General features: G+C 37.9%; 1 protein-coding gene across 1 annotated transcript in view; it reads right to left on the bottom strand.

Annotated features, from left to right (window-relative positions):
- Positions 1–27,920, bottom strand: part of TRPC5 (transient receptor potential cation channel subfamily C member 5) — a 356,447-nt gene that overhangs the window by 26,640 nt on the left and 301,887 nt on the right. The window lies entirely within an intron of this gene.

The raw sequence follows: 27,920 nt of genomic DNA, 5'->3' as shown, positions 1-27,920 counted from the left end.
GTTTTACGCTTACCTCTCTGGTTATTATTTCTCAGTCCCCTTGGGCAATCTATCCTGTTTTCCAACTGCTACACATTAAAGTGCCCTAGGCCTCATTTTTGGACTTACTCTTTCTCCTATCCACACTCACTTCATTAGTGATCTCATCTAGTCCCATAGCTTCAAATACTATGTTGGTGGCTTCCAAATCTCTAGCCCCAGCCTGGACCTCTCATTTAGACCTGTAGGACCACTGCATACTCAACATCTCCATCTGGATATCTAATAGGCATTCCCAACAGCACATGTCTAGATTTTAACTCTGGATCTCTGCCCTTCCTCTCCAGTCTGCTTCCTCCCTACTCTTCTCCAACTCAGTAAGGGATAACTCCAACCTTCTAGTTACACAGGCCCAAAATCTTGGTGTTATCCTTGGCTTTTCTCTTTTGCTCACAGCCAACATCTGATCCATCAGCAAATTGGATCTATCTTCAAAATATATCTAGAACCCCACCACTTCTCATCATGATCACCCAGGTCGAATACACCATTACCTCTTGTCTACTTAATGCAATGATCTCATATTTTGTCTTTCAGTCTTTGCCCCTGCACCATTTTTGTCTTTTCTCAATCAGCCAGAACAATCTTATTAAATGCAAGTTAGATCATGTACTTCCTCTGTTCAAAAGCCTCCCATGACTCCCCATTCTACTCAAAGTAAAAGCCAAAATCTTTCTAAAGGTCTGTCTTTCCATACATGATCTGTCCCTCTCTCCCATTACCTCTCTGACCTCATCTCTTACTTCTGTCCTCTTTGTTTACTCTACTTCAGTCACACTGGCCTTCACAAGGCTGAAATCAAGTTGTCAGAATAATTGAGTTGTTATCTAGAAGCTCTGGAGAAGAATATGCTTTCAAGTTCATTTCTGTTGTTTGTAGAATTCATTTTCTTGTAGTGGTAGGACTGAGACCCCTTACTTCCTTGTAAGCTGTCAGCTGGGGCCTACACTCATGACCCAGCAGCTGCCAACAGTTTAAAGTTATTTAATTCTTTATTATTTTTATGTAAAAGGAATTTTACATTACTTATGCTTTGGGTGTCTCATATGGCTCTTGCCATCCTCAAGCCGGCAATGGCACATCAAATCCTCCTTGTGCTTAGAACCTCTGACATTCTCTTCTGCTACCAGCTTGAGAAAACTCTTCTTTTAAAGAACTCATGTGATTAAGTTAGGCCTACCTGGATAATCTTGATTAATAACCTTAGTTACAGCTGCAAAATCCCTTTTGCCATGTAATATAATTACAAGCATGATATCTCATCATATTTATAGTCCCAACAATTATGGTGGAAAATCTTGAGTGAGCATTTTAGGATTCTGCCTACCACAGTGATAATTAGACAGTTTAAGAAACTGATCTATAAGAATATCTGTAAGTAATAGCACTATAGCCTCGGCATGGCAAACATACTGCTCACAGAAATTAGGGGATATTTCAAAGTGAATATGAAGTAATAAAAAAAGAAGCATTTGCTTTTTTTTTTTTTATTAAACAAGAACATCAGAAAAGCAAACGACAAATCAAAGAAAGTTGTTTTATTGTGTAAATGAGATTCAAAACCAACTTTTATTTCATTGGTGAAAATACACTATACAAAAGGCTGAAAGTACTGAGTATTTGCACGTTCCCTGAGCCCTAATTTTTGTGAGCAGTGTACTTATACTTGCTGTTTCAGATGTTACCTTCTACTTACTGGAGTTTGGGGTAGCTTGGGGGTATCCCAAAAAGATCATCTGGTAGCAGCTATTTAGCAACTGCGTTGGAAATACTTCACTACTTTAAAAATTGGGTGCCATATCAGTCCACACCAGTTGATTATCTGTCTGGTTAGAGGGTTACAAATCATGGTGTAGGGTGCAGTGTTATCTTCTCTTTGCTGTGAGAGGCTGAGGTTGGTCTCAGGTGACTGGGAGAGAGTGGGAAGACTACCTGCCTTATTTAACACTTTGATGGTGTACAGTGGCCCCTGCTGGCACTTTATAGTGCTGTTTTTTTTTTCCTGATGAATGTCTTCATTTGCATGGCTGTCTTCTGCAGTGTGAGAGTTCATCCATTATCTGAGACTCCAAATGTTGCCACCCCAAGGGAGACAACAATGCTATGTATTTGGGCTCTCCCAAAGCCATCCAGCAAATGTGGCTCAGTGAGGCTAATACTTTTTACTGATTCTCAGCATTAGAGTGAATACTTCATAGCAGCCAAATAAAATGAGAGTTCTTATTAACTTGTTTAATGGGGCTCTGGTACAGATCATCATGAGCCTCATGTTTTGGGAGCACCAATCTCAGGTAACAGATACAATTTGTGGGTGAGCTGGGGATAGGAATAGGGCTAAAGGTCAATGAACTTTGTGGGATTGGTTTTTCTCTTCCATCTAATATTTTTATATAAATAAATTTGATTAAAATGAAATCAAGGGCAGCGTCACTTGATGGAACTGGGAATACACACATCAGGAAGAGCAGTGACAAGGTAGATGTGTGAACGATGAGTCACAGAGGAAAATAAGCAACTTGCGGGAGAATTAAATCACAGCTAATTACAAACAACAACAAAAATATACAATGTGGCCAGCTTCACCTGCTGATGCTGAGTCGGACCGCACAGCACAGAGCTGAAGTGATCTCTGCTTTTCCATATTTTGAGGCTAACTCTATCCATTAGCTCAGTGACACTTCTTCTGGCATAGAAATGTAAATTGCCATATATCCACTCCATCAGCAGTTCTGCTTCCTACACAGAGCATTGACAAAGAGCTCAACCTTGTAAGGGACTGCTATTACCTGGTATTCTTGAGCCCTGGTCTGGAATATACACTGAACAAATTCACAATAAAGCACACTGACAACCGAGTCTACATAGACTCAGTTGGCCTGTGATACCTTTTGATGTAAGAGAGATTTGTCTCTTTAGTGGCTTCCTTTCCTGAAACCTTTTCCCCATATCAAGTACCTCCTAAAAATTGCATTCACTGCTGAAGTGTAGATGGAGCAAGTGGAATCAAATCTACTTGCTGGTCTTTACCACTTAAACAGATCCGGGTATTTTTGGAATCAGGTTGCTCAATATCGTATTCCACTGGAGCCAGTTCCAAACTGTAAACACATATTACCAGAAGATCCTAAAGCAACAGATAGTATTCAGAATGGTTGGCCATTACTCCAGATGAGTGAAATGGTAAAGGTCCCATTCAGGCCATCTCCTCACAACTCACCCACCCCCAACTCCCAATCTCTGCCAAGCTAAGGTATTTTCTTCAGGTGCAGCAGTAGGTAGCAATAAAACACAACTTACTACCAGCAGGTGGGGTGATAAGAGATTCTAGAGTAGAAGATTTCCACACTTCCTAGCAAAATGTCACTGATATCAGTGAGAGACACCACAGCCCTGCATTAGGTGACAAGAAAAGATCTTCCTTTTCTACTACCTTTAGGAATAATCAGATGTGAGACACTCGGGGAGAAAATGAGAAATGCCTCAGCATGAATACTGCCATTTTTGCAGGGGTAGGGAGTTAGTATGGTAGGCATGGCACTAGAAAAATAACCCCCTGAGATTCTATGCCTGTCTCTCTTACAGCGACAGACTAGTAGTGAGCATTGATCATTTCTGAGTTCTTGGTCTAGTTGTGTTTGAACTATAGAAAGGGAGAGGGAGTGAGAGAGAGAGAGAGAGAGAGAGAGAGATAAATTAAACTGTATTCCATTTCAAAATCAACAAATAGACAGAATTTCAGAACTAGAAAGAATTTTGTAAACCTAACTAGTTAATCTATAGACACCCAGACTCACAGGATATGAGTTGGCAGGGATAGCAAAGACGATTCACTGAGTCAGGCATACAGATGGCTAACAGGTACATGAAAAGATGCTCAATATCACTACTCATCAGGGAAATGCAATCAAAACCACAATGAGATGCTGCTTCATACCTATTAGAATAGCTATTATAGAAAAAAGATAAGTGCCTGCCCCCGTGGTGGCACAATTGGATAGAGCGTCAACCTGGGACACTGAAGAACTAGATTTGAAACCCTGAGGCAGGGGTCCCCAAACTTTTTACACAGGGGGCCAGTTCACTGTCCCTCAGACCGTTGGAGGGCCGGATTATAAAAAAAAACTATGAACAAATCCCTATGCGCACTGCACATATTTTAAAATAAAAAAACAAAATGGGAACAAAAACAATATTTAAAATAAAGAACAAGTAAATTTAAATCAACAAACTGACCAGTATCTCAATGGGAACTATGCTCCTCTCACTGACCACCAATGAAAGAGGTGCCCCTTTCGGAAGTGCGGCGGGGGCCGGATAAATGGCCTCAGGGGGCCACATGCGGCCTGCAGGCCATAGTTTGGGGACCACTGCCCTGAGGTCACCAGCTTGAGCGTGGGATCAAAGACATGACCCCATGGTAACTGGCTTGAGCCCAAGGATCTCTGGCTTAAAGCCCAAGGTTGCTAGCCTGAACCCAAGGTCTATGGTTTAAGCAAGGGGTCACTGGCTCGGCTGGAGCTCCCAGTCAAGGTACAAATGATAAAGCAATCAGTGAACAAGTAAGGTGCTGCAACAAAGAATTAATGCTTTTTATCTCCCTTTTTCCTGCCTATCACTGTCTGTCTGTCTGTCTGTCTCTGTCCTTTTCTAAAAAAAAAAAAGATAAGGGATAACAAGTATTGGTAAACATGTAAAGGAAAAAGAACTCTTGTGGACATGAACAGACACTTCTCCCAGGAAGAAATACAAATGTCCAACAGATATATGAAAAGATGCTCATCTTTTTTAGTTATTAGAAAAATGCAAATCAAAATTGCAAGGATATACCACCTCCCACCTGTTAGATTAGCTATTATTAACAAGACAGGTAATAGCAAATGTTGGAGAGGCTGTGGAGAAAAAGGAACCCTCATCCACTGTTGGTGGGAATGTAAAGTAGTACAACCATTATGGAAGAAAGTATGGTGGTTCCTCAAGAAACTGAAAATAGAACTACCTTATGACCCAGCAATCCCTCTACTGGGTATATACCCCAAGAACTCAGAAACATTGATTCGTAAAGACACATGCCGCCCCATGTTTATTGCAGCATTGTTCACATTTGCCAGGACATGGAAACAACCAAAAAGCCTGTCAATAGACGACTGGATAAAGAAGATGTGGCACATATACACTATGGAATACTACTCAGCCATAAGAAATGATGACATCAGATCATTTACAGCAAAATGGTGGGATCTTGATAACATTATACGAAGTGAAATAAGTAAATCAGAAAAAACCAGGAACTGCATTATTCCATACGTAGGTGGGACATAAAAGTGAGACTAAGAGACATTGATAAGAGTGTGGTGGTTACAGGGGGAGGGGGGAGAGGGGAAGGGAAAGGGGGAGGGGGAGGGGCACAAAGAAAACTAGATAGAAGGTGACAGAGGACAATCTGACTTTGGGTGATGGGTATGCAACATAATTGAATGACAAGATAACCTGGATATGTTATCTTTGAATATATGTATCCTGATTTATTGATGTCGCCCCATTAAAAAAATAAAATTATAAAAAAAAAGAACTCTTTTGCACTGTTGGTAGGTATGTAAATTGGTACAGCAACTATAGAAAATAATATAGTGGTTCCTCAAAAAATTAAAAATAGAACTACCATATGATCCAGCAGGTATACTTCTAGGTACATATCTGAATGAAATGAAATCACTATCTTGAGGTGATACCTGTACTCCCATGCAGCATTATTCACAATCGTGAAAATATAGAAAGAATGTAAATGTCCACTGATGGATGAATGAATGAATAAAACAAAATGTGTGTGTATGTATGTATATATATTTCCCCCTCAGTTGCTTATACTGTATATAATGGAATATTATTAAGATGACCAATAATCCTTCTTTAGGGAGGACAGTCCTTCTTTTGTAAGTTCCCTCCTCTCTTGAAAAGTGTCCTCCTACATGTCCTCCTTTTTGATAATGGAAGACTAATCTGTAATGTCCATATTTGATTGATGCAGAGTCGATTCATTGTGTGTGATGTGACATATTTGTATCTAAATGAGTACTTTTTTCTTACAATTATTATTAAAAATTAATAGGCATGTAAGCATAAGTACAATATAAAATATTGCAAATGTTTTATTATGCATTTATCATATTATTGTATATTATTGTTGCAATGAAAACAATGTTCTTTTTTATTTACGATATTGGTTTCTTCAATTTATTTTTGTCCTCCTTTTCATTGTAAAAAAGTTGGTCACCTTACTAATGGTAACCACCCACCAAAAAACCAATGCAGAAAAGCATAGCTTAAAAAGAAAGATGAAATAAAGGAAAGAAGCATGGAATATCACCAAACAATAACAACTAACAGAAACACAAAGGAAAAGAACCAGAGGAGCCACAGAGATACAAGAAAACAAAACATAAAATCACCTTAAAATCATTCAACCATGAGAAGAAAATCTTGTCATTTGTGATAGTATGAATGAAACTGTAAGGTATTATGCTAAGTGAAATAAGTCAGACTGAGAAAGACAAATACCACGTGATCTCAGTTATATGTAGAATCTAAAAAAGCCGAACTCATAGAAACAGAGTAGAATGGTGGTTGCCTTTGGCTGAGGTTACAAACTTCTAGTTTGAAGGTGAAAAAGTTCTGGGGATCTAATGCACAACACAGTGAATATAGTAAACAGTATTATATTACATATTTGAAAATTACTAAAAGAGTAGATCTTAAACGTTTTCATCACAAGAAAAAGGTAATTTATGTGAAGTGATGGATGTGTTAGCTAACCTTATGGTAATTATTTTTACAACATATACATGAATGAAACTATCATGTTGTACACCTTAAACTACACAATGTAATAAGTTAAATGTCAGTTAACAATAATGATATGTTCTGAAAAATAAGTCATTAGGTGATTTCATCATTGTGCAAGCATCATAGATTGCACTTACAAAAACCTAGATGGTATAGCATACTACACCTAGACTAAATGGTATGACCCATTGCTTCTAGGCTACAAATCTGTATAGCATGTTACTTAATAGTGTAGACAATTGTAATACAATGATAAGTACTTGTATATGTGAACATAACTAAACATAGAAAAAGTACAGTAAAATATGGTATGAAAGAAAAAAATTGTATATGTATATAGAGTATTTACTATGAGTGGAGATTGCAGAACTAGAAGTTGCTCTGGGTGAGTCAGTGAGTGAGTTGTGAGTGAATGTGAAGGCCTAGGACATTAGTGTGCATAGACTTTATAAACACTGTCCCACAAACCTTCTCCCTGCTTCCTTCTGACAAGTTTAGATATAGAATATCAAAGCTATCAATGCTGCTCCATGAACAGAGATGTGGGCTAGACTTACTGGAAATATAAAGGAGAAACTGGCTGGGTGTACATCACCACAATAGTGACTATCAGGAAGGAGTGAAAGGTGGCTTGAGGATTAGAAGGAACAAGAAAAAAAGGAAAGAAAAAAGAACATGGGGATTGTCATGGCACTGCCTGTTGGAGCAATGGTCAGATTAAGAAACTTTGTGGTTTTCATAAAACAGAGGATGTTGAATGTGGAGAGGGTGTAGACCTGGGGACTAAATAGTATAACTTTGGAAATTTCTTTTTGGTTCCACTGACACTATATAACTCAATGGGCTCTCTCTGGCATTAAATTGATAAGAGTAATATAACTTATATTTGCTTTAAATATAAAAAGCTGAACATATTTTCAAAATAGAGAGATAAGCTGGTCCCTCACTACCACAGAAAGCTTTTACTAAAGTGACAGTGGCACATGATATTTGTTAAGGTAGTTCCTGTGGACCTAGGTCCCCATACAGGATCTTAGGTTCTCAACAAGGAATTTTATGCCAATAGACTCTGAGGACACTAAACTAGATCTGAGAGGGCTGTAGCACCCTCTGAAAATATAGTGCTGTGGGGACAGGTTCCTCTGTGCTGAAACAGGTCCATGGATGACTAAAGGTGCACTCAAAACTGAGGTGCTGTGAGTGAGAGGGAATCTATTGCCATACTCCTATCAGAGGAAAAGAAATTCTTCCTGACCACATATTCTTCAATTTCTTAAAAGAAATTTGGTTCCATTGTAATCTTATGGGACCACCATCGTATATATGGTCCATTGTTGACCAAAGCATTGTTATGTGGCATGTGATGGTATGTCAATTCTATCTCAATAAAGCTGAAAAAAAATGACCACCCATCCCAACCCTTTCAATATTTGTATGAAAAAAACTGAGGTCACCAAAAGAAAAGTTATTCAAGGTCACACAGTTATAAATGGTAAAAAATGGGACTGGAGTCCCTGGTCTCTAACTCTTAATATATATTTTTTACTATACTCCATCCCGTCTCACTGACTTAAGCACTGAAGATCTTTTTTAATTTTTTTAAATCTAGAAATTAAATTTAATGGGGTGACATTGATCAATAATAGCTCATAGACTTCAGGTGAATATCTCCATGGCATTTGAAGTGTTGACTCATTGTGTGCTATCACCTAAAGTTAACTCATTTTCTGCCACTGTATATTTACCCCCCTTACTCTCCTCATCCCTGCTCCTTTCCTCCTGGTAGCCAGTTCACTTTTATCTATGTCCATGAGTCTCAGCTTTATATCCTACTTATGTGTGAAATCATACAGGTCTTAGCTTTTTTTGATTTACTTATTTCATTTAGTATAAGGTTCTCAAGGTCTATCCATGTCATAAATGGCAATATATCACCATTTCTTGTGGTGGAGTATATTTCATTGTATATATGTACCACATCTTCTTTATTCAATCCTCTATTGAAGGACACTTTGATTGATTTCTTGTTTTGGCCACCATGAATAATGCTGCAATAAACATAGGAATACACATGTCTTTGTGTACAAATGGTTTTGAGTTTGTGAAGGAATGGCTGGGTCATATGGTAATCCTATTCTTAATATTTTGAAGTACCACCCTACTGACTTTCATAATGGCTGTACCAGTTTACATTCCTGCCAATAGTGAATGAGAGTTCTGTTTTCTCCACAACCTCTCCAACACTTATTATCTATCTCATTGAATACAGCCAATCTAACAGGTATTGTAGTTTTGATTTGCATTTTTCTAACAGCTAGTGAAGATGAGCATCTTTTCATTTGTTTGCCATTTGTATGTTTTCTTGGGAAAAGTAGTCTGTTCGGGTCCTCTCTCTATTTTTTAATTAAATTGTTTGTTTGTTGCTGAGCTGTGTGAGTTCTTTATACATTTTGGATTATTATCAGAGCCGTTGTTTGTGAATATCATTTCCCATTTGGTTGGCTTCCTTTTTGTTTGGTTGTAGGTTACTTTTGCTGTGAAGAAGCTTTTAAGTTTGATAATGTCACATTCATTTATTTTTTGCTTTTACTTTTCTTGCCTTTGGGGTCAAATTCATAAAATGTTCTCTACAAGGTCCGTAAGTTTAGTACCTATTTTTTCTTCCATTTAATTTATTGTTTCAGATCTTATATTTAGGTCTTTGATCTATTTTGAATTAATTTTTGTGAATGAGGACAAACTGTAGTCAACTATCATTTTCTGCATGTGGTTTTCCAATTTCCCCAGCACCATTTACTGAAGAGGCTTTTTTTTCTCCATTGTGTATTTTTGTCTCCTTTATCAAAGATTATTTGTGGTTTTATTTCTGGGCTTTCAATTCTGTTCCATTGGTCTGTATGTCTGTTTTTCTGCCAATACCATTCTGTTTTGATGATCGTGGCTCTGTAGTATAATTTGAAGTTAGGTAGTGTTATACCTCCAGCTTCATTTTTCTTTTCAGTATTGCTTTGGCAATTTGGGATCTCTTATGGTTCCATACCAATCTTGTGTGTGTGTGTATGTGTATGTTTGTTGTTCTATTTCTTTAAAAACTGACATTGTATTTTTTTATTGTATTTATTTTTAATGGGGTGACATCATGACATTGTATTTTTAATGGAGATTGCATTAATTTTTTTTATAATGCTTTGGGTAATATGACCATTTTAAGTAGGTTGATTCTTCTGATCCATGAACATGGAATATTTTTTATGTCATTTTGTCTTTTTCAATTTCTCTCAATAATGCTTTGTAATTTTCAGTATATAAGTCCTTCATATCCTTTGTTAAGTTCATTCTTAGGTATTTTATTTATTTATTTATTTATTTTTTAATAAATTTTTATTAATGGTAATGGGATGACATTAATAAATCAGGGTACATATATTCAAAGAAAACATGTCTAGGTTATTTTGTCATCAAATTATGTTGCAAACCCCTCGCCCAAAGTCAGATTGTCCTCCGTCACCCTCTATCTAGTTCTCTGTGCCCCTCCCCCTCCCCCTAACTCTCTCCCTCCCTCCCTCCCATGTCCTCCCTCCCCCCCCCCACCCTTGGTAACCACCACACTCTTGTCCATGTCTCTTAGTCTCATTTTTATGTTCCACCAATGTATGGAATCATGTAGTTCTTGTTTTTTTCTGATTTGCTTATTTCACTCCTTATAATGTTATCAAGATCCCACCATTTTGCTGTAAATGATCTGATGTCATCATTTCTTATGGCTGAGTAGTATTCCATAGTGTATATGTGCCACATCTTCTTTATCCAGTCTTCTACTGAAGGACTTTTTGGTTGTTTCCATGTCTTGGCCACTGTGAACAGTGCTGCAATGAACATGGGGCTACATGTGTCTTCACGTATCAATGTTTCTGAGGTTTTGGGGTATATACCCAGTAGAGGGATTGCTGGGTCATAAGGTAGTTCTATTTGCAGTTTTTTGAGGAACCACCATACTTTCCTCCATAATGGTTGTACTACTTTACAGTCCCACCAACAGTGAATGAGGGTTCCTTTTTCTCCACAGCCTCTCCAACATTTGCTATTACCCGTCTTGTTGATAATAGCTAATCTAACAGGAGTGAGGTGGTATCTCATTGTAGTTTTGATTTGCATTTCTCTAATAACTAATGAAGCTGAGCATCTTTTCATATATCTGTTGGCCATTTGTATCTCTTCCTGGGAGAAGTGTCTGTTCATGTCCTCTTCCCATTTTTTTATTGGATTGTTTGTTTGTTTGTTGTTGAGTTTTATGAGTTCTTTGTAAATTTTGGATATTAGGCCCTTATCTGAGCTGTCATTTGAAAATATCAGTTCCCATATAGTTGGCTGTCTGTTTATTTTGATATCAGTTTCTCTTGCTGAGCAAAAACTTTTAATTCTGATGTAGTCCCATTCATTTATCTTTGCCTTCACTTCTCTTGCCATTGGAGTCAAGTTCATAAAATGTTTTTTAAAACCCAGGTCCATGATTTTAGTACCTATGTCTTCTTCTATGTACTTTATTGTTTCAGGTCTTATATTTAGGTCTTTGATCCATTTTGAATTAATTTTAGTACACGGGGACAGGCTGTAGTCGAGTTTCATTCTTTTGCATGTGGCTTTCCAGTTTTCCCAACACCATTTGTTGAAGAGGCTTTCTTTTCTCCATTGTGTGTTGTTGGCCCCTTTATCAAAGATTATTTGACCATATATATGTGGTTTTATTTCTGGGCTTTCTATTCTGTTCCATTCGTCTGAGTGTCTATTTTTTTGCCAATACCATGCTATTTTGATTATCGTGGCCCTATAATATAGTTTAAAGTCAGGTATTGTAATGCCCCCAGCTTCATTCTTTTTCCTTAGGATTGTTTTGGCTATTCGGGGTTTTTTATAGTTCCATATAAATCTGATGATTTTTTGTTCCATTTCTTTAAGAAATCTCATAGGGATTTTGATGGGAATTGCATTAAATTTGTATATTGCTTTGGGTAATATGGCCATTTTGATTATATTTATTCTTCCTATCCAAGAACAAGGAATATTTTTCCATCTCATTGTATCTTTTTCGATTTCCCTTAACAATGCTTTGTAATTTTCATTATATAGGTCCTTTACGTTCTTTGTTATGTTTATTCCTAGGTATTTTATTTTTTTTGTTGCAATCGTGAAGGGGATTATTTTTTTGAGTTCGTTTTCTAATATTTCATTGTTGGCATATAGAAAGGCTATGGACTTTTGTATGTTAATTTTGTATCCTGCGACCTTACTGTATTGGTTTATTGTTTCTAATAATCTTTTTGTGGAGTCCTTCGGGTTTTCGATGTATAGGATCATATCATCAGCAAAAAGTGATAGCTTTACTTCTTCTTTTCCGATATGGATGCCTTTTATTTCTTTGTCTTGTCTGATTGCTCTGGCCAGAACTTCTAGCACCACGTTGAATAAGAGTGGAGAGAGTGGACAACCCTGTCTTGTTCCTGATTTAAGGTAGAAAGTCCTCAGTTTTATGCCATTTAATAGGATGTTGGCTGATGGTTTATCATATATGGCCTTTATCATGTTGAGATATTTTCCTTCTATACCCATTTTGTTGAGAGTCTTAAACATAAAATTGTGTTGTATTTTATCAAAAGCCTTTTCTGCATCTATTGATAAGATCATGTGGTTTTTGTTCTTTGTTTTGTTGATATGGTGTATTACGTTAACCGTTTTGCGTATGTTGAACCATCCTTGAGATTCTGGGATGAATCCCACTTGATCATGATGTATTATTTTTTTAATATGTTGTTGTATTCGGTTTGCCAGTATTTTGTTTAGTATTTTAGCATCTGTATTCATTAGAGATATTGGTCTGTCGTTTTCTTTCTTTGTGCCATCCTTGCCAGGTTTTGGTATGAGGGTTATGTTGGCCTCATAAAATGTGTTTGGAAGTATTGCTTCTTCTTCAATTTTTTGGAAGACTTTGAGTAGAATAGGAACCAAGTCTTCTTTGAATGTTTGATAGAATTCACTAGTATAACCGTCTGGGCCTGGACTTTTATTTTTGGGGAGATTTTTAATAGTTTTTTCTATTTCCTCCCTGCTGATTGGTCTGTTTAGGCTTTCTGCTTCTTCATGACTCAGTCTAGGAAGGTTGTATTGTTCTAGGAATTTATCCATTTCTTCTAGGTTGTTGTATTTGGTGGCATATAATTTTTCATAGTATTCTACAATAATTCTTTGTATTTCTATGATGTCTGTGGTGATCTCTCCTCTTTCATTTTGGATTTTATTTATTTGAGTCCTGTGTCTTTTTTCCTTCGTGAGTCTTGCCAAGGGTTTGTCAATTTTGTTGATCTTTTCAAAGAACCAGCTCCTTGTTTTATTGATTTTTTCTATAGTTTTTCTGTTCTCTATTTCATTTATTTCTGCTCTGATTTTTATTATCTCCTTTCTTCGGCTGGTTTTGGGTTGTCTTTGTTCTTCTTTTTCTAGTTCCTTAAGGTGTGAAGTTAAGTGGTTTACTTCGGCTCTCTCTTGTTTGTTCATATAGGCCTGAAGTGATATGAACTTTCTTCTTATTACTGCTTTTGCTGCATCCCAGAGATTCTGGTATGTCGTATTTTCATTTTCATTTGTCTGTATATATCTTTTGATTTCTGCGCTTATTTCTTCTTTGACCCATTCATTTTTTAGAAGTATGTTGTTTAGTTTCCACATTTTTGTGGGTTTTTCCCCCTCTTTTTTGCAGTTGAATTCTAGTTTCAAGGCTTTATGATCAGAAAATATGCTTGGTACAATTTCAATTTTTCTAAATTTGCTGATATTGTCTTTGTGGCCCAACATATGGTCAATTCTTGAGAATGTTCCATGTACACTAGAGAAAAATGTATACTCTGTCGCTTTGGGATGAAGTGTCCTGTAGATGTCTATCATATCCAGGTGTTCTAGTATTTCGTTTAAGGTCACTATATCTTTATTGATTCTCTGTTTGGATGACCGATCTAGAGCCGTCAGCAGTGTATTGAGGTCTCCAAGTATGATTGTATTTTTGTTAGTTTTTGTTTTAAGGTCAATAAGTAGCTGTCTTATATATTTTGGTGCTCCTTGGTTTGGTGCATATATATTAAGGATTTTTATGTCTTCTTGATTCAACTTCCCCTTAATCATTATGAAATGATCATTTTTGTCTCTGAGTACTTTTTCTGTCTTGTAGTCAGCATTATTAGATATGAGTATTGCTACGCCTGCTTTTTTTTGGGTGTTGTTTGCTTGGAGTATTGTTTTCCAGCCTTTCACTTTGAATTTGTTTTTATCCTTGTTGCTTAGATGTGTTTCTTGTAGGCAGCATATAGTTGGATTTTCTTTTTTAATCCATTCTGCTACTCTGTGTCTTTTTATTGGTAAGTTTAATCCATTTACATTTAGTGTAATTATTGACACTTGTGGGTTCCCTACTACCATTTTATAAATTGCTTTCTGTTAGTTTTGTATCTAGTTTGATTCTTCTCTTTTGTTTTTCTATCATTTGTTTTTGTTTGTTTGTGTTCCATACTTCTTTCCTCTGTTGCTACCTTTTTTAAGTCAAGTGTTTTTGTGGTGGTTTTTTTAAGGGTGGTTACCATTAAGTAATGAAAAGGGTACCTACCATATTCATTGTAGTACCCTATCTTATAAGTATTTCTGCACTTCATCATCCTTTGCTACTGTTAATCTCCATCCTCTCCCCCCTTTTTTTCCTTTGTTGTCACAGTTTAAGTTTGGTTTTATTGTGTTCTTGGTGGAGCTGTTACTTGTGGTGTTGTTTTCTTTTGTTCTTTGAATCTGGTTGGAAAACCCCCCTTAGTATTTCCTGGAGTGGGGGCTTTCTGTTGATAAATTCTCTCATCTTTTCTGTATTTGTAAATGTTTTTATATCTCCTTCATACTTGAAGGATAGCTTTGATGGGTATAGTATTCTTGGCTGAAGGTTCCTCTCTTTCAGGGCTTTAAATATTGGGGTCCACTCTCTTCTAGCTTGTAGAGTTTCTGCTGAGAAATCTGATGATAATCTAATAGGCCTTCCTTTATATGTTGTACTCTTCTTTTCCCTGGCTGCCTTGAGAATTTTTTCTTTGTCATTGGTTTGTGTCATCTTTATTATGATGTGCCTTGGAGTGGGTTTGTTGGGGTTAAGAAAACTTGGTGTTCTGTTTGCTTCTTGAATTTGAGGCTTTAGTTCCTTCCACAGGCTTGGGAAGTTCTCGTCTATTATTTGTTTGAGTATATTCTCCATTCCATTTTCTTTCTCTTCTCCCTCTGATATACCTATTATTCTTATGTTATTCTTTCTGATGGAGTCAGACAATTCCTGTAGGGCTTTCTCATTTTTTATTATTTTTGAGTCTCTTTCTTCTTCTCTCTGTTGTGCCTCAAGTTGTTTGTCTTCTATTTCACTAATCCTATCTTCAATCTGGGCTGTTCTGTTAGCTAAGCTTGTTACCTCGTTTTTCAGCTCGTGAATTGAGTTTTTCATTTCTGTTTGATTTGTTTTTATAGTTTCAATTTCCTTGGTAATATATTCTTTGTGTTCATTGAGTTGTTTTCTGATCTCCCTATATTGCCTTTCTGTGTTTTCTTGTATATCTCTGAGTATTTTTAAGATTTCTATTTTAAATTCTCTGTCATTTAGCTCCAAGGCTTCCAATATGTTAAGTCTTTTCTCCATAGATTTTTCCACATCTATTTGTGTTACCTCTCTTTCTTTTGTATCCATAATATTCGATTTCCTCTTTCTTATCGGCATCTGAGGGTGGTCTTATTGATAGCACTAATTAGAATTAATAAAGAGTAAAAATAAAAAAAAGGGTAAAACACCCCACAAAAAAAAACAGTAATAATTTATTATTTCCCCCTTTTTTTCTCTCTTCTCTTTCCCTCCTCTCCCCTCCTCAGGGAAATATCGTGCCTATAATGGAGGGCCTGATTTGGGGTGAAGAGTTCAAGGGGCAAAAAAAAGGGAGTAGGGACCTACTAAATGCAAAAAAAAAAAAAAGGAAGAAAATCTTAGACAAGCATAAGATGATTTGCTTGTAAGTGATGGTCAACTAAGAGATATAATGAGAGGGATAAGAGGGAATCAGAAAAAAGGACCAAAAAAGAATAATAAAGAAGAAAAAATAAAAATAATAAGTAAATTCTGTTGTATTAAGTGGAGCGAAGACTAAATACAATGGAGACCTTGGGTTGGGAGGACCCAAAATGCCACAAAAATAAACAAACAAGAGAAAAAAAAATAAAAACAAAAGCAAAAAAGAGAAATAAAGCCAAAAAAAAGCCTTGAGTCCCAAATTAACTAATTTGTTCGTGATTGAGGATTATATGGGAGGAAAGTAAAATGAGAAAAGAAAAAACGAATAGAAAGGAAAAAATAAGAAAAAGAGAAAAACGAAGGAAGAAATAAAATAGGAGGAGAAAAAAACAAAATAAAGCAAGACAAAAAAAACCAAAAAAAAAAAACAAAAGAGGAGAGAGTGAGAGTTAAGTGTTTTGGAGTATAACCTTAAAGGAGGGTGAGGATGAAGAAGAAAAATAAAATGCAACACTCATGGGTAGTGTAGTTCAAGAAAGGGGAAGCATAAGATGGGCAGAGAATAGAAGGACCGAGGTGGAGGAAATAAAGGCAAAAAGATAGAAGAAACAAACAACAACAACAACAACAAAAAAATTAGTGGATCAAGTTGTAAAGTCTGTGGGTTTTTCTTGATTTTGAGAGGTTAACTTCTTCCTTTTTCTTTTCTCTCCCTCTTCCTAGTCGGTGACTCTGTACCCCAGGCTCTGCCCCTGTGTCACTCTTAGGTAGGGATTTGCAGTTGATGGGATTCTATGGCAATGTCATATAATTGGCTTTAGTCTTGCTGGAAGTAAAGGCTTGTTGGCGTTTGCAGGGTCCAACGATGAGAGAGTTTGCTTTCCTGGATTCTCTCTCCTAGTCCCCCCTTTCTGAATTAGCAGCCTGGTGATCCAGCTATAAGGCTGCAACTGCTTCTGCCTGGGGAGTAAGAGGCTCAAAGAGCTGGGAAATCCCCACTCTATCCCCACTCAGTGCAAGGCTTTGGGAAAGGCTCTGGTAGTCAGGGCCTCCAGTGTAATCAGGCGGGGGTGGGAGTCAATTGTTGTCAAGGTGACTGTTCAGCGCCTATCATTTAGTTGGATCTCTCAACCCAGGCTTTCCACACTTTGTAGCCTGTTTTTGCAGGGAAGAAGAGGCACTAGTCTCTGCTTACGACTAGTGTAGTATAGACATTATTATCTGCCAAGTCCTTCTTGTTAGCGTTTATCCCTGAATATGGAGGCTCTATCAATCAGAAGTTGCCCCCGCCCCTTTAGCGAGAGGCACTAAAAAATATCACGCCTCTTGTCTTGGATCGCTGAACTGAGAGAGATCTTATCAATTAGAACCGAGGGTGCGCAGATTTTATGGGTTAAGCTAATTTCAGTGATTGGGTCGCAGCTGTGTTTCCGAAGGTATTTTAGGCTGCCTGCGCACGCCCCTCCCCCAACGCTTGATTGTTAGCTTGAATGGCTGGGTGAGGTGCCCCGCCCACGGAGAGAATCTCCCAAGCCTCTCCCGCTCGCCCTGCCGCTGGCGGCTGGACCGCACCAGGCGCAGGATAATGGAGCCCCTGGGTGTGCGGGCCAGCAGGGCGCCCTGGGCGCGTGGAATGCCCAAGGCACGCGCGCGAATGGGGCGCTCCGGGCACCGGTGGCCGGCGACCCCCACTCGCAGTGTGCGGGCCGCTGGGAACATCAGCGGTGCTCAACCAGACCGGGCGCGCGCGCGGCGGCTCGCGGCGGCCGCTCGCGGAGGCGGCGGTTCGCGGCGGCCGCTCGCGGCGGCGGCTCGGCTCGCGGGGGCTCGCGGCGGCTCGGGGTTCCCAAGTATATGGGCTGACTCACCGCAGGCGCACTCCCTCGCGGCTTGAATGAGCATCGCTGCTGTGGTAGCTTCCTCCACACCCTCGTCTCTCAGATTCAAGTGATAACAGTCCTTTTGCTTTCAGTTTGTGTGGAACTCCGGAATGCTCCGAGGATAAATTTTTCTGTTTCTAGTTGATAAATTTGTTGTGATTTAGGGGAGAGCTGTCCGACGCGCTTCTCACGGCGCCATTTCCGTGACGTCACTCCCAGGTATTTTATTTTTTGTTGCAGTTGTGAAATAAATATTTTTTCTCAATTCATTTTCTGAATTTTCATTGTTGGCATATAGGAAAGTGATAGACTTTTGTATATTGATTTTTGTATCCCGTGACTTTACTGTATTTTTTTTATTTCTAATAGTTTTTTCCCACTATGTCATGTTTTTATCTTTTATTATTATTATTATTATTTATTAATTTTAATGGGGTGACATTAATCATTCAGGGTCCATAGGTTCAGAGAAAACATCTCCAGGTTATTTTGACATTTAATTATGTTGCATACCCATCGCTCAAAATCATATAGTCTTCCGTCACCTTCTACCTAATTTTCTTTGTGCCCCACCTCTTCCCTTACCCCCTCCCTTCCCCTCCCCACCCCCGGTAACCATTACACTCTTGTCCATGTTCCCGAGTCTCATTTTTATGTTCCACCTATGTATGGAATCATATAGTTTTTAGTTTTTTCTGATCTACTTATTTCACTCAGTATAATGCTATCAAGGTCCATCCATGTTGTAAATGATCCGATGCCATTATTTCTTATGGCTGAGTAGTATTCCATAGTATATATGTACTTCTTCTTTATCCAACCATCTAATAAACTTTTTGTAGAGTCTTTGGGGTTTTCTATACATAAGATCATGTCATCTGCAAAAAGTGATTACTTTACTTCTTCTTTCCCATTATGAATGTCTTTTATTTCTTTCTCTTGCCTGATTGCTCTAGCTAACACTTCCAGTATTATATTAAATAAGAGTAGAGAGAGAGCAGGATGGTGGTCAAGGAAGTTGGAATCCACAAAGGAATGTGTAACAATTCACCTGCAGAATCAACCAGTCCTGAGAATGGATGGCACTGGAGCATTGGGCCCATACCTGGCCAATACTGGCAGTTGGTGAAAAAAAAATAGAGTGGAGAAGTTGGGCATCTTGTCTCATTCCTGATTTTAGAAGCCTTCTGTTTTTAACCATTTAGTATGATATTGGCTGATGGTTTGTCACATATGGCCTTTATTATGTTGAAGTACTTTTCTTCTCTACCCATTTTATCGAGTGTTTTAAACATAAATGGATGCTGTACCTTATTAAATGCCTTTTCTGCCTCTATTGATACGATCATATGATTTTTGTTCTTTGTTTTGTTGATGTGGTATATGACATTGATCAATTTGTGTATGTTGAAGAATCCTTGTGCTTCTGGACTGTATCTGGCTTGATCGTGATGTATTAGTTTTTAAATGTATTGTTGTATTACATTTGCTAGTATTTTGTTTAGCATTTTTAAATTTGTATTCATTAGAGATATTGGTCTGTAGTTTTCTGTTTTTGTATTATCCTTGCCAGGTTTTGGCATCAGGGTCATGGTGGCCTCAAAAAATGCATTAGGGAGTATTGCTTCTTTAGTTTCTCAGAAGATTTTGAGAAGGATAGGTAACAAATCTTGAAATGTTTGGTAGAACTCACTAGCATAGACTTCTGTATTTGAACTTTTATTTTAAGGAGTTGTTTCTATTTCCTCCCTGCTTATAGCTCTATATAAGTTTTCCACTTCTTTGTGACTCAGTCTAGGAAGATTTTATAGTTCTAGAACCTTATCCATTTCTTCTAGATCGTTGAATTTGGTGGCATATAATCTTTCATAGTATTCTAGTATGGTTCTTTGTATATTTGTCTGTGGTAATTTCTCTTTTATTTTGAATTTTGTTGATTGAATCCTTTCTTATTTTTCCTTAGTGAGTCTAGCCAGTAGTTTGTTGATTTTATTGATCTTTTCAAAGAAGCAGCTCTTTGTTGTATTAATTTTTCTATAGTTTTATTTCTATATTTCATTTAGTTCTGCTCTAATTTTTACTATTTCTTTTCTTCTGACTTTGGGTTGCCTTTTTTTTTCTACTTCTTTAAGATGATCTGTTAGTTTGTTTAGTTGGGATCTCTTTTGTTTCTTGATATAATCCTGTAATGATATAAACTTCCCTCTTATTACTGCTTTTGCTGCACCCCAGAAGTTTTGATATGTCGTGCTGTCATTCTTATTTGTCTGTATATATATTTTGATCTTTGCTTTTATTTCTTCTTTGACTCAGTCATTTTTTTAGATGTTTGTTGTTTAGTTTCCACATTTTTTGGGTTTCTTTATTTACTTTTTGCAGTTGAATTCTAATTTCAGAGACTTATGGTCAGAGAATATACTTAGTATTATTTCAATCTTCCTGAATTTGTTGGTGTTAGTTTTGTAGCCCAACATGTGGTCTATCCTTGAGGATGTTTGGTGCACACTGGAAAAAAAAAGTATAATCTGATGTTCTGGTATGAAATGTCCTATAAATGTCTTCACATCTATTTGTTCTCATGTGTCATTTAAAGCCTCTATTTCTTTATAATTTTCTATTTGGATGATCTATCTAAAGCTGTCAATGGGATGTTCTGATGTTCAACTATAAGAGTGTTTTTGTCTATTTCTCTTTTTTGTTCTGTTAGTGGATATCTTATATTTTTGGTGCTCCCAGATTCTGTGTATGTATATATATATATATACATTAATATATATACATTAATGTATATATACATTAATATTCTTCTTAATATATATATTAAGAAGAGTTATATTTTCTTGATATAGTGTCCCCTTTATAATTATGAAATGTCCGTATTTGTCTCTTGTTACTTTTGTTGTCTTTACGTCAGTATTGTCAGGTATAAGTATGATTACACCTGCTTTTTTGGGGGGTATTATTTTCTTGGAGAATTATTTTCCAACCTTTCACTTTGAGCCTACTTTTCTCCCTGCAACTTATATGTGTCTCCTGAAGGCAGTATATGATTGAGTTTTGCTTTTTTTCTTAAGACACATTTCTTCAGCATCATGATCAAACTGTTACATTTAGCAATCAACAACATGGGCACAACAAAGAAATCTACAGTAAAACCCTTTGTTGGAATGCTTTACACCATTTCCCGAAAATAAACTAAAATAACACATTACACAATTAGTCACAAATACAGTTCTCAAGCTTTTTGCCCATACATATGAGTACTGTTTCAAACATGTCTTCTTTGTAGCAGCTAAGCTCTGCCACCACTGTGCTTGGCTGGTTCACAAATCTGTTGTAACCTGTGGCTTCCTAGTTACTTCTTCAGCTCTCCTCTCCTGCTAAGTTTTGTTTCCTGCAGTAAATAAAACCTCTGCCACTTCCATAGCTCCTGCTGCTGCATGGTTCCATAGTTTGATGAAGTATTGGTCTCCACCACTTTAGGTGGCTGGAGCTTCTGCCCCCAAAGTATTCTCCTTTCATGGTTCTAATATTTGAAAATTGATTGTTGTAATTGCCAAAATCATTGTAGCTTCTACCACTCCCAAAATTGCTTTCATCATTACAAAATCCATTACAGCCATCCTCAGGAGTTTTGCTTTTTGATCCAATCTATTACTCTGTGCCCTTTTATTGATGAGTTCAGACCATTTACATTTAGGGAAATTATTGGCATATAAGGATTTCCTATAGCCATTTTATGTTTTGTTTTCTCGCAGCTCTGTGCCTCCTTTGGTTCTTTTCCTTTGTGTTTCTGTCAGTTGTTATTGTTTGGTGATATTCCATGCTTCTTTCCTTTATTTCATCTTTCTTTCTTTCTTTCTTTCTTTCTTTCTTTCTTTCTTTCTTTCTTTCTTTCTTTCTTTCTTTTTTTTTGTATTTTTCTGAAGCTGGAAATGGGGAGGCAGTCAGACAGACTCCTGCATGCGCCCGACCGGGATCCACCCAGCATGCCCACCAGGGGAAGATGCTCTGCCCATCCAGGGCGTTGCTCTGTTGCGACCAGAGTCACTCTAGTTCCTGGGGCAGAGGCCACAGAGCCATCTCCAGTGCCTGGGCCATCTTTTGCTCCAATGGAGCCTTGGCTGCGGGAGGGGAAGAGAGAGATAGAGAGGAAGGAGAGGGGGAGGGGTGGAGAAGCAGATGGGTGCCTCTTCTGTGTGCCCTGGCCGGGAATCAAACCCAGGACTTCCGCATGCCAGGCCGACACTCTACCACTGAGCAAACCAGCCAGGGCCTATTTCATCTTTCTTTTTAAGCTATGCTTTTCTGCATTGGTTTTTTGGTGGGTGGTTACCATTAGTAAGGTGACCAACTTTTTTACAATGAAAAGGAGGACAAAAATAAATTGAAGAAACTAATATCATAAATAAAAAAGAACAATGTTTTCATTGCAACAGTAATACACTATAATAAGATAAATGCATAATAAAAACATTTGTAATATTTTATATTGTACTTATGCTTACATGCCTATTAATTTTTAATAATAATTGTAAGAAAAAGTACTTATTTAGATACAAATATGTCACATCACATACAATTGATTGACTCTGCATCAATGGATTATGGACATTTACAGATTAGTCTTCCAATATCAAAAAGGAGGACATGTAGGAGGACACTTTTCGAGGGAGGACGGAACTTAAAAAAGGACTGTCCTTCCTAAAGGAGGACTGTTGGTCACCTTACCATTTGGTTGTTGACAAAAAAAGTTTCATATATACAAGTGTCTTTTGTCTTATGAGTTCTTCTGTCCTCCATCATCCTTTGCTACTTCAGATCTTTATTCTCCCCCCTTTTATGTTTTGGTTTCACAGATTATTCTTGTTTATATTGTCACCTTCTCGGATCTTTTATAAAAATATTTTATTAATTTTAATTTATTGTGTTTACATGGATTCAAGGTGTCCCACTGAATATAACACCCTCACCCCCAACCCCGTATTCCTATTTATACACCCTTTGTCCCCTATCCCTAATTCCCTCCCCTCTTCCCTCTGGGATTTGCTGTTCTGTTATCTGTAGCTCTGTGTTATGTATATATAATTTCACTAATCCCTTCACCTTCTCTGATCCCATCCCCTCATCCCCCTTCCCTCTAACAGCTGTCCCTCTGCTCCCTGTGACCCTACCTTTTCCTCTATTCCATCCCTCAGTTCACTTTGTTACTTAGATTCTACATATAAGTGAGATCATATGATATTTTTCTTCTCTGCCTGGCTTATTTCACTTAGCATAATAATCTCCAGGTCCATCCATGAAGTAGCAAAAGGTAAAATTTCCTACTTTTTCATGGCTATGTGGTACTCCATTGTGTATATGTACCACAGCTCTTTAATTTATTCATACACTGATGGACACTTGGGCTGTTTCCAGATCTTGGCTATTGTAAACAATGCTGCCATAAACATGGGGGTGCATTTCTTTTTTGAATCAGTGATTTGGTATTCTTAGGATATATTCCTAAAAGTGGGATACCTGGGTCAAAAGGCAGTTCCATTTTTTTTTAACAGAAACAGAGAGTCAGAGAGAGGGATAGACAGGGACAGACAGACAGGAATGGAGGGAGATGAGAAACATCAATCATCAGTTTCTCGTTGTGGCACTTTTGTTGTTCATTGATTGCTTTCGCATATGTGCCTTGACCATGGGGCTACAGCAGACCAAGTAACCCCTTGCTCAAGCCAGCGACCTTGGATCCTAGCTGGTGAGCTTTTTGCTTGAACCGGATGAGTCTGTGCTCAGCTGGCAACCTTGGGTCTTGAACCTGCGTCCTCCGCATCCCAGTCCAACACTCTATGCACTGCGCCACTGTCTGGTCAAGCCATTTTTAACTTTTTGAGGAAACTCCGTACTGTTCTCCACAGTGGCTGCACCAGTCTGTATTTCCACCAGCAGTGCAGGAGGGTTCCCTTTTCTCCACACCCTTGCCAGCACTTACTGTGTGCTGATCTGTTAATGAGAGTCATTCTGACAGGTGTGAGGTGGTATCTCATCGTGGTTTTAATTTGCATTTCTCTGATAATTAGTGATGTTGAACATTTTTTCATATGCCTATTGGTCATCTGTATGTCCTCTTTGGAGAAGTGTCTATTCATTTCTTTTACCCATTTTTTAAATTGGATTGTTTACCTTCCTGGTAAACAATTCAATTGAGTTTTAGAAGTTCTTTATAAATTTTGGTTATTAACCCTTTATTAGGTGTATTGGCAAATATGTTCTCCTGTTGTATTTTTATTTTGTCAATGGTGTCTTTTGCTATGCAAAAGCTTTTTATTAAGCTTTTTTTTTGTATTTTTTTTGTATTTTTCTGAAGATGGAAATGGGGAGAGACAGTCAGACAGACTCCCACATGCACCCGACCGGGATCCACCCGGCACGCCCACCAGGGGGCGACGCTCTGCCCACCAAGGGGCGATGCTCTTCCCCTCCGGGGCGTCACTCTGCCGAGACCAGAACCACTCTAGCGCCTGGGGCAGAGGCCAAGGAGCCATTCCCAGCGCCCGGGCCATCTTTGCTCCAATGGAGTCTTGGCTGCGGGAGGGGAAGAGAGAGACAGAGAGGAAGGGGCGGTGGAGAAGCAAATGGGTGCTTCTCCTATGTGCCCTGGCTGGGAATCGAACCCGGGTCCCCCACACACCAGGCCGATGCTCTACCACTGAGCCAACCAGCAGGGCTATGGAAAAGCTTTTTAGTTTGATAGTCCCATTTGTTCATCCTGTCCTTTTTTCACTTGCCCGTGGAGATAAATCAGCAAAAATATTGCTATGAGAGATATCGAAGAGTTTACTGCCTATGATTTCTTCCAAGATGTTTATGGTTTTGTAACTTACATTTAAATCTTTTATCCATTTTGAGTTTATTTTTGTGAATGGTGTAAGTTGGTGGTCTAGTGTCATTTTTTTGCATGTAACTGTCCAATTTTCCCAAAACCATTTATTAAAGAAACTGTCTTTACTCCATTGTATGTTCTTACCTCCTTTGTCAAATATTAATTGACCATAATGGTGTGGGTTTGTTTTGTTCTTTTATCTGGTAGAATAACTCCCTTGATTATTTCCTGCAGTGGAGGTTTTCTGATGATAAATTCCCTCAGCTTCTCTATTTCTAGAAAAATTTTTATTCTCCTTTATATTTGAAGGATAAGTTTGATGGATATAGTATTCTTGGCTGCTAATTTCTCTCTTTCACTACTTTGAATGTTGAGTGTACTCCTTCTGGCTTGTACAGTTTCTGCTGAGAGGTTTTATGATAACCTAATGGGCTTTCCTTTATGTTATGTTCTTCTTTCCCCTAGCTGCCTTGAGAATTCTTTCTTTGTCATTAATATTTGACATTTTTATTACAATGTGCCTTGGAGTAAGCCTGTTTGGTTTGAGATAACTAGGCATTCTGTTTGCTTTTGGGATTTGAGGATCAAACTCTTTCCATAAACATGGAAATTTCTCATCAATTATTTGTTTGAATAGGCTTTCCAGTTTCTTCTCCATCTCTTCTTCTGAAATACCCGTTATTATTTTATTGCTCTTTCTGATGAAGTCAGACAATGCCTGTAGAGCTCTCTAATTTTTTACAATAAATATTATTATTATTTTGGCAGAGACAGAGAGTCAGAGAGAGGTACAGAAAGGGAAAAAGAGGAAGGAAGGAAGATGAGAAGCATCAGTTCTTCTGCAGCACCTTAGTTCAATAATTGCTTTCTCATATGTGCCTTGACTGGGGGGCTACAGTAGAGCAAGTGACCCTTTGCTTAAGCCAGGGAACTTGGGGTGAAGCCAGGGACCTTGGGCTTTTAAGCAAGCAATCTTTGGGTTCTAGCCAATGACCATGGGATCATGTCTATGATCCCACGCTAAAGCCAGCGGCCCTGTGCTCAAGATAGTTAGCCTGCACTCAATCAAGCTGGCAACCTTGGGATTTTGAACCTCGGTCCTCCATGTCCCAGTGTTGCACTCTACCCACTGCACCACCACCTGGTCGGGCTTAAAAAATTCTTGACTCTTCCTCTTCTTTTCTTTGAATCATCTCTAGTTGCCTGTCTTTGATGTCACAGAGTCTTTCTTCTATCTGGCCTGTTCTGTTAGCTAAATTTGCTAGCTCATTTTTCAATTCATGTATTGAATTCATTTCTGTGTTTAAAGTTTCAATCTCCTTGGTGAGGTACTTGATTTTTTGTTTGTTTGTTTTTACTGAGCTCATTAAATTGCCTATCAGTATTTTCTTGCATCTCACTGAGTATTTTCAGAACTTTAATTTTGAATTCTCTATTATTTTACTCCAAGATTTTTATGTGATTAAAATTGCTTTCTGGAGATTTTTCATTTTCTCTCTGAACTGTATCTCTATCATGGGTAGCCATGGCATTCATTTTCCTCTGCCTTGATGGCATTTGAGAGTGGCATTGTCAAGAAATCAAGCAAAAAACAACAGTAAAAAATAAATTAAAATTAAATAAAAGAGGAAAACTACACAAAACAAAACCCTCCAAAAAGCAATAATCAAAAACAAAAAATTAGAACAACAAAAAACCTGAAGAAAAATAAAAACTTAAAAGAAAGAAAAAAATCCCCCTTAAAACCCATACAAGCAGAAACAAAAGACTTCCAAGAGGTTTTTTTCTTTTTCCAGTAGGTAGCACTGGATGACAAGTTTTAGCTCTGTAAAATCCCAGGCTAAGCTCTGCTGAGAAGCTGCTCTTGGGATGATGGAGGCAGGGCTACAGTTGTGATGATGGGTGGCATGTGCTGTGAAGTTTATGGCTTTAGCAATGGTGATCTCAAACTTCCTGATGTTCCTCTCTTCTTCTCAGTAGACCAGGGACCACACACAGAGCAACTCGGTTTTTCCAGGGAAAGAGTCACCCTGTAGAACTAGCTGTGGAGTATGCCTCTACCACTCTCCATTTCCTATGAGGAGAGGGAGATAGGATCTGGGACCTGGGGAGCTGCACTTTGTATTTTTTTGTGTCTCTGTCCTGAATGTTGGCTTCTGGCAGACCATGAGAACACTGGCCGTGAAGTTTTGCTCCACACATGCTTGGATTAAGTATCTCTCCAAATGTCCCCCAATATCTCTGCTCCTCCTGGCAGAAGAAGACCCAGACACTTTGGGTTTCTCCCCTGTCCAGAGCTTTGGCAGATGAAAGCCTAGATAGTCTGAGCATCTTTTCTCTCCAGTGCCCAATTAAGAGTGCTTTTTATCTTCTGCTCCACCTTTCCCCCATTTTTTACCCTTCCAACCTTTAGTATATTTCATGTGCAATGTGCAAATCTTTCAGGCAAGCCTGTGAGCCCAGCTAGGGTTTCCTAGCTGTATTATAGCTGTTCAATTTGTTGAAATTTCAAGGGGAAAGATAGAGGGTATCTCTCACACTGCCATTACTCTGATGTCATCTGCACCTAAGATCTTAACCATTTTAGGAGATAATTTTATATCCTGATTTTTCCAACTGTCTAATTAAGAAAATTTTCTATCTAGGAGAATATATTTCATTGCCATTTACAATTAGGAAGTTCATTCATACATATATCTCAAAAGTTTCCTGCTACAATATCAAACCATTCTCTTTTGGTCTGTCTTTAATCGAAAACGATCACAGATATTCACTATCACTAATAAAATTTATGAAATATGTGTGTACATATGTGTGCCTGTACAAGCATACCTCAGAGATACAGCAGGTTCTAGACCACTGCAATAAAGTGTGTATTACAATAAAGCAAGTCATAATTTTTTTGCTGGTGGAGAGTCCTGCCTCCAATTTGTAAGCAAGGCAACATCTGTGAAGCACAAAAAAGTGAAGCACAATAAAAAGAGGTATACCTGCAGACACATTTGTGTACACACATGTAAGCAACAATTAAGCTTTTTTCCGTAGGCTAAATGACTCCTCAGTGGCAAAGCAAATCAGAGAGATAGCACCTATGAGGGAAAATAAGATTCAAGTCTTTTTATTCTGTGCCTTCTATGCTACAGCAAAACCGTGAGCAACAGATGAACCCATGGGGTTGATCTAACATCTTAATATGAACTAAACATCCAAATTCATT

The sequence above is a fragment of the Saccopteryx bilineata genome, chromosome X, assembly GCF_036850765.1.
Source record: "Saccopteryx bilineata isolate mSacBil1 chromosome X, mSacBil1_pri_phased_curated, whole genome shotgun sequence".
Taxonomy (NCBI): domain Eukaryota; kingdom Metazoa; phylum Chordata; class Mammalia; order Chiroptera; family Emballonuridae; genus Saccopteryx; species Saccopteryx bilineata.
Note: the sequence above shows the minus strand (reverse complement) of the source record. Positions and strands in the feature narration are given on the sequence as shown.